This window comes from Lontra canadensis, unplaced genomic scaffold (genome assembly GCF_010015895.1).
Source record: "Lontra canadensis isolate GAN:19392208 unplaced genomic scaffold, GSC_riverotter_1.0 scaffold15, whole genome shotgun sequence".
Taxonomy (NCBI): Eukaryota; Metazoa; Chordata; class Mammalia; order Carnivora; family Mustelidae; genus Lontra; species Lontra canadensis.
Window position 1 is genome coordinate 3,779,556 of NW_022631009.1, and position 8,025 is coordinate 3,787,580.

The 8,025-nt window shown below is 46.5% G+C and overlaps 1 pseudogene; it reads left to right on the top strand.

Moving 5' to 3' along the window:
• The first annotated feature begins 834 nt into the window (after nucleotides 1–834).
• On the top strand, nucleotides 835–1,685 carry LOC116868254 (annotated as a pseudogene).
• The last annotated feature ends 6,340 nt before the right edge of the window (nucleotides 1,686–8,025 follow it).

The window sequence follows — 8,025 nt, forward strand, 5'->3', positions numbered from 1 at the left end:
AAAGTCAGAGTCATTAGCAACTGAAGAACCTGGGTTCCTTTTTTTTCTTGAAGGCAGAAAGAGGTTCAAGTTTAAGCTTTCCCTGAAAGCGGCTTCTAATGCAGCCAAGGAGGGAAACAAAATAAAAATAAAAAGCAAAAGTCAGGTCTCCATATCGAAATATTCTGACATTCAGGTGCAGCCCCAGAGTTGAATATGTACAACATAACACCATAGGTGGCTACGAGAGATTTCTCAAACACGGGCAGAATTTCTTACTTCACAAGCAGCTGTAACTGTCATATTTCACACTTGTGGTGGCTAGGTGACCGGAGTGATTAAGCACATCAGAGTGGGTGTAACTATTAGCCTGGTCCTGGTAAAGTGAACCGACCCTCTGGCCTGACTGCCAGCAAGTTGACCCAGCTCAGCGAAGGCAGCCGGGCATTTACTCGGGAGGGTGGCACGCGACAGGATTACAGATGCTGCAAAGCGAGAAGGACCCTATTTCCAGAAGTGAGAAGGCACCTACAGGGTGCAATCAGTTGGGCTGCAGGGAAGCTGAGTTTATCCAGTACACGGAACTGATGTGGGCCTACAGGATGGACAGAGAGATGCCACTGAGCCCAGCTGGGAGACACATGGCTGATTTCCCTGGAGCCGTGGGGCTAATACACACCGAGGCAAGATTAACATTGGCAAATCCATTCATTTCTATGTCTTTTTGCTTGTTTCTGCAATGAACTGAATGCTTATATCCCCCCCCCCAATTCATATTAGTTTCAGTCCCAACCCACAAGGTGACGGTATTAAGACGCAGAGCCTTGGGGAGGTGATGAGGTCAGGAGAGTGGCCATGCTATGTCTGTCCCAGCAGCCCGAAATGACTCCGGCAAGAATTGGTGGCGACAGTCGGGCACTGGTGTGTCAAATGCCCGAAAATGTGGAAGCAGCTTTGAAGTGGTTAATGAAGAGAAGCTGGGAGAGTTTCGAGATTGCCCTGCGGGGCCCATGAAGGGAGAGTCTGGCGAGCACCTGGAGAGAGACAAGAGCAGAGAGGAGGCCTCCCGTCTTCTAAGAGAACACGTAAGGAATCCCCAGCGGAATGTTAGTAGAATTGTGGGAGGATGGCAAGGGGCCTTCTGATGAGGTCTCAGAGGGAATCGAGGAAACTGTTACTAGAAACTGGAGGAAAGGTGTTCCTGGTGATAATGCAGCAAAGCTCCCCTCCCCACCCACAACCCCGACCGGGGTTGGTGCCCTGGTGTCTCCAGGAAGGCAGAACTTCCTCAAGGAAAGCAGGTGAGCAAGGAAATTGGGTTATTTGGCAGAGGCTATCAGCGAAACGTTGAAGGGGCAGCCTGGTTCCTCCTGTCGGCTTTTAGTGAAATGGGAGGGGACAGGGACGGAAAGATGGCATTGTTGATCAGGAGGGAAGTGAAACTTGACGGCATGGAATATTCTCAACCCATCTGGGCCGTGAAGAATGAGAAGTCCTGTCTGAGAGATGACTTTCAGGGTGTAGCCAAACGACCATCTGATAAGGAGATGACTCAGCCTTCTCAACAGAAGCCAAGGGCTACGGTTCAAGACAATGGAAGAATGACCCCTCCCCTCCTCCTCAAGGTGATCCAGGCACCGTCAGAACAACTTCAAGGGACGCGACACCTGTGCCTGGGCTGCCTTGGTGCACCTTGCCCTGTGTAGGTGTCCCTCACAGCTCAGGCTCTGCTTCCCACACTCCAGTGCCCGGCTCCAGGGCCACCAAGGCCCAGGTGTGGCTCTCGTGGCTCCAGGGAGGCAGAGGCCATGGCAGCCACCCCTCTGGAGGCACGGGCAGCGGACTTCAGCATCCACGCACTGTCTGCGGGTGTGCATGATGTAGGAGCCTGGGGACTTGGCCAACTCTGTCCAGACTTGGAAGGATGGGGCTCCTTGGAGCCGCTGGCATAGCACCCAGGCAGAAAACATCTCTGAGACCCCAGAAAAGTAGAGCCAGCGAGGGGGAACCACAAGCACAGTACAGTACCCGTGAGAGCTGCAGCTGCGCAGTCCCCGCCAGGCCGTGGGGATGGAGCCTCCCACAGCCGCTCGGCCTGGAGGGCAGAGCATCCAGCCCGAGGTTATTTTTGAACCTTAAGGGTTTAGATTGACTAGGAATCTGTCACTCGTTTCTTCTCTTCTATTGGAAGGGGAATGTGTGCCCTGTGCCTGTCCCACCACCTACTTTGGAAACACCCCACTTGATTTCACAGCCTCACAGATGGAGGGGAATTTGCATCAGGATGACTCATACGTGGAGTCTTACCCTTCTCCGATTTAGAGGACCCTGAGATGAGGCCTTAAACCTTAGACCTTAGAGATGATGCTGGAAGGCGATTTAGGGACTCCTGAATGGATTCTGCATGTGACAAGAACAGGAATTTGGGGTGCCGGGGATAAAAGGCATCAGACTGAGTATTTATGCCCCCTCCATCCCCATGGCATAAGGAGGAGGGGCCTGTGGGAGATGAGAGGGTCATGAGGGTGGAGTTCTTATAAAAGAGACCCCAGGGGCACAGTGGGTTAAAGCCTCTTCCCTTGGCTCAGGTCATGATCCCAGGATCCTGGGATCGAGCCCCCCATCAGGCTCTCTGCTCAGCAGGGAGCCTGCTTCCCCGTCTCTCTCTGCCTGCCTCTCTGCCTACTTGTGATCTCTCTGTCAAATAAACAAATAAAATCTTAAAAAAAGAGAGAGAGAGAGAGAGAGAGAGAGAGAGAGACCCCCCAGAGAGATCTCTTATCCTTTCTGCCATGAGAAGCTGCCATGGGACAGAGGCTGTCCAGGCGGCAGGTTCCCATCAGAGACACCAAACCTGTCAATGCCTTGATCATCGACTTTCCAGCCTCCAGAATTGTAAGAAATAGATTCTGTTGTTTATAACCCACCGTGTCTCTAGTCTTTCTGTTCTAGTGCCCAAACTGACTACCAGAGTTTTCAATATTTTTAAAAATATACTTTTTAGAGAAGTTTTAGTTTCAGTAAACTGAAAACTGGGGAGAAAGCAGAGTTCCTACTTACACACTCCCATTATGTTGTGTCTTTTTATGTCTTTTTTCTCTTACTATTTAAAAGAAATAATGCTGATGCCTGCTAAAAATTATCATTTGAATAGTTGGCAGTCATTCTGGACTGGGATTCTAGAAGGTGCAAATGATGATATTGGAAAAAGATGGGACAAGGTAGTGTTTGGTCTCAACTTCAGCCTCATGCGGGAGTGCCACAACCCTGATCCTTAGGTCCCAACACCAAAGACTGATGGATCTGGAATGCAGAATTAAAAGGTGTCCAGATGATTCTATGTCTAGAAAGAAGATCAAGGAGACAGAGCTATGATCAACCAAACCGGGAAAGATGAGACATAGTTAAAGGTGCTCCTTTCATCCAGTCTGGAGCTTTCTGTCAGCTTAGAAACCAAAGAGGTTGGTGTGTGTCAAAGTAGAAGGTGTACCTACAAGCCAGTCCCTCCTCTTGGGGCTGTGGTCATCGGATCATATCATTGTGGTGCCCTGGTCTCAGTCACAGTGAGCTAAATGTAAGCCATTCTTTCAGCTCCGACAAACAGCGGGTCCACTTTGACTTTCAATCCTCAAAGCTAATTTCTTCAAATAGAGTTTTGATTTTCCATTTCATCCTGAAAACTTTCTACCTGAATGAAGGGATGGCTTAGGTTTTAACAATTCTCTTTGGAGCCTTGCAATTGAGAGTAAACTATTTATTGCCTGACTATCTCTCACTGACATCTGCCTCCTTACAGTTTTCCATTTATAAACGGAGACAGCAGTTAAAGAAAATGGAAAGTGGACAGTCCAGATGCCCTCTACATCTCCATTTGTGTCTAAAATCCTCTGGGTTTCTAAAGCCTTTTATGAATAGTCCCCAGAGGCACCATTTAAAATAGACTCCTGTTTTATTGTTCTGAGAATTTTTATATCTATCCCCCACATTTTCCAAATCCAGATCTACTTAGTTTGGCCATGCTCTTCAGGGGTTGGCAGCGTAGAAGTCACTGATGTGAACCCCAACATTTTTTAGTTTCTCTGAAATAGGAGTGTGAGAGACTATAGGGATGTAAGTGGTAAAAGTGATCAAGTGGGAAGTGGGTGGGGCTTACTTCTTGCTTCTTTGTTAGCAGTTAACAGTCTATTCTCCAGCCAGCCAATGAAAGCGTGAGAGATGATGGGCTCTGTCTTCCCATTTTGCAATGGAAATGCACTGCATACCAGGATATGTGAAGGTAGAAGTTCAGATGTGCTGCCGATCAGGGACAGGCACTAGAAAGAAGGACAAGATCAAAGGTGCCAAGTGCCCTGCACAGCAGGTGTCTTCACTAACCCTACTGCTGCCTTCAGGGACTCAGGGCACAGGGCAACCTTAGCCTCATCTGCAGGCGCCCCCCTCCCCAATCCAGATCTAAGCCAGGCCCAGGCCTTCAACTCAAAACCCCAATATCTTCCCAGTCTTGAGAAGCTAACCCTATCTATCAACTCCCAATACCAGCCTCTCTCCTCTTTCTTTCACTGAATCGCCACATCCCTAATAAAAGAAGACTGGGAAGGAGGAGTTAATTGCCTATGGAAGCCTGGAAAATTCCATTTCATGGTTTGAGGCCAAAGCTGCAAAAGAACTTCCAAGGCAAGGAGGCCCAGGCTCTGTCAGAATAGGAAAGTCTGTCTGCTTCCTTGGGATGGGGATGGAAAAAAGGTGCCTCTCATTCCCTTAAGGAGAACAAGTAATATATCAGGTTATCCTGCTTTAAAACAAACATTAACCTTTCCCCAAGCCACTGGCATCTCTTACCCAATCCAATCTAACCAGCCCATCTAGAAGCAATACCCTTTTGTACTCTCAAAGCCCTTCTATTGTGGATTATCTAATTAATTACTTTCGCATTATCTAGTCACATGTATGTGCGTCTCATTTTTTCCACTGGGAGTCTAAGCCCCAGCAGGGCCAAAAGCAGAGTTCTTGCTTCATTTGGTCCTATGTGGATAATAGTGGCCATGTCCCCTTACACCAGGCATCATAAATAAGGACCAGGCCTTTTTGCCGCTGCTGGAGCTAGCTGAACTTCTCTGGAATTATTATGTCACCCAAACATAGGAAATACCCCCTACTACCTTCTCACCTATTCCTCTCTCCTGCAAACACAATGCAATGGAATTTCTCTTTGCTCTGATGAGCAAGAAATTTGTACCCAGGTTTAATCTAATTTGGGGAAAAAAATGGACCTCTCTCATACCCAAATATTACAATGAACTCACATCTGTAGAAACACATGGAAATACACTCATTTTCTTATAACTTATCAGATGACTTGGACAAGTAGCACGGGCTTTAGATGACCTGAGAATATTACACGTTGAAGCTTGTCTGTAAATTTGCTAAACCAAACTGTCTCTCTTTAGACGGAATACTCTCCTTGTTAGGATCCCAAAAATAGTACATCTGCCTCTCTCTTTTCCTACCTCATCTATGAATAGCCTCAAATTTTGTGTGTGCTGTGGAGTGGAAGATTATGAAACTTCCTGTCTTTCTTCAAATATTGTATTGTGGGTAAAGTCATGGTTTCAGCTGATGCTTGTTCAATAAGTCCTATCCCAATCACAGCTGTAAGATCTGGGGCCTCTGTTGTTCCCCAAAAGCTTCTATTACAATACAGCAATTGCTCCAAAGATGAAGCTGTTGCTAAAAGAACATTTTCAAGCTAGCATCCGAATCCCAAAGCCAATTCTAGAAGAATATTCACGTGGCCTAACCAAGATTCCACTCATATCTTCAATTACTCCCCAACCACCTACTTCAGGGTTCTGCATAAAATAACATGGGGTTGTTTCACTTGTACTAAATTTAGTATGGAGATGTAACTGCTGCACCTGGAACCAATCAGATATTTTAGAGTTAGGGTAGCAGACGAGTCGTACTGTACGGAGGTGAAACTACTGCGAAAAATGAAATAATCTGCTGTTGCGCGCAGCCCCCTTGACTGCACTCACACACATCCCATACTACTGCACCTACCCCAGCGTCTTCAGCAAATTCAGTGCTGCCCTGTGATTTATCAGTCCGTTTAGGGAAGTTACAATGGCTTAGTCTGTTCAGGGGGCAGTTCTTCGTCTCCTCCCCTTGACTGGCTGGAGCAAGAAGGGATAGAAAAGACAGCTTAGGGGAGGGTCTTGAAAATGCTAACATGGATGTGTGCTTCCTTTGGGTTCCATGTAGACTGACCCCTTTTCCCCAGTGGAGTAGACTCCCCGTTTGGCTGCCCATCCCCGCTATGACTGCTACTGGTCCCCTCAGTCCCCACACTCTGTTTTTGGTGACATTCTGCAGCCAATCTAGTTACCAATGGGAGCTTCCGCATCTGGAGGTTTTCCATGGCAATGTGCAGGCCACAGGAATGGAGTGCAACCTGTGCCGTGTCCTTCCCTGAGATCCCCTTCCCCCATGTCACTCTCCTCCTCCTGCATGCCCCGTCACAGCAGACACAGCCACGAGGGCTGCAGCCTGCTAGAGCCAGCAGAGAAAGGACAGCGCTCACCAAGGAGAGCTGTCAGAGAAATGCCACATGCTTGGGGAGTGTGGCTGGCTCAGTCAGTTGCGTGAACAACTCTTGATTTCAGCTCAGGTCATGATCTCAGGATCCTGGGATCAGCCCTACTTGAGCTCCATACTAGGTGTGGAACCTGCTTAAGATTCTCTTTCTCCCTCTCCCTCTGCCCTTCCCCCTCCCCCCCCATTCCCTACTCCACTCCCCACTTGTGTGTACTCTTTCATCTCAACTGGGGTGGGTCAAAAAAATAAATATAAAAATAAATAAAAATAAAAAAAGAAATCATTTGCCCCTTCATGCTAGTCTAATATCACATTGGGAGTGATAACCTTTTGGCCTTCTCTACTTAGGGTCTGGCGTTTTTGTTCTTGACAGTGTGTGCCTGCCAAAGCAGTGATTACCTCTGGGGAAAGGGCTAACAGGTAAGTCGAGGAAAGGGTTAGCAGGTCACACAGGAAAGGCATATGGGTGTTGTCCACTGAAACCTCAGTTCCTGGCAGCCTCCTAATTAACATTTGTCAAATCTTTTCTTGTGTTGACTTTACTTTCATACCCTAATACTTTGAGGTTACAGTAGCCTATGGGAAAGAGTGGGCTCTGTAGAAAGAGCAGAGCTTAGGAGTCAGGCAGACCAAGTAGTCTTTAACTAGCTGTGTGAATAATACAAGTGATGGAGTCTTTCTCACAGAAGGTTTGTAAGTTATCTTAAGCTCTGAGTATGTAGAAAATTATTTTGTATTTTAAACATTGACTCAAAATATTAAATTAGTTGAGAATCTTACACTTCGATTCAATTGGCCCAAACTTCTGCTCTGAATTGTCAGTTCTAATATATAGGTTGATCAAGCACTTTTAAATTGTCATGGATCGGATATTGGCAAAGATGTGGAGAAACTGTCAGTCTCATATATAACTCAGTGATAGGCAGTTTGCCAGAAGGAAATAAAATCCTTAAATTATGTGCACCTTAACCTAACAGTTAACACTTCTAAAATTTATCCCAGGAAAATAATTGCATAAATGTTCAAAAATGTATGTATAAATACTTTTATCACCACTTGGACAGCCAAGTATTAGGACAAATAGGAAATCAGTTAAATAATTGTATATTCACCCAGAATGTATGTAGTTCTATTGACTGACTTGAAAAAAATAACCACCACACAGTGTGTGTACATGCACACAAAAGAACACACACTACAGGGGTACCTGGGTGGCTCAGTGGGTTAAGTGGCAGCCTTCAGCTCAGATCATGATTTTCAGGTCCTGGGAGCAAGCCCTGAGTCAGGGTCCCTGCTAAGCAGGCAGTCTACTTCTCCCTCTTCTTCTGCTTCTCCCCACAGCTTATGCTCCTTCTCTCACTCCCAAACAAATAAAATCTTACAAAAACTGCCCACATATTACATAATTATATATGCATATACACAAACATATACCACATTTTTATTCCATTC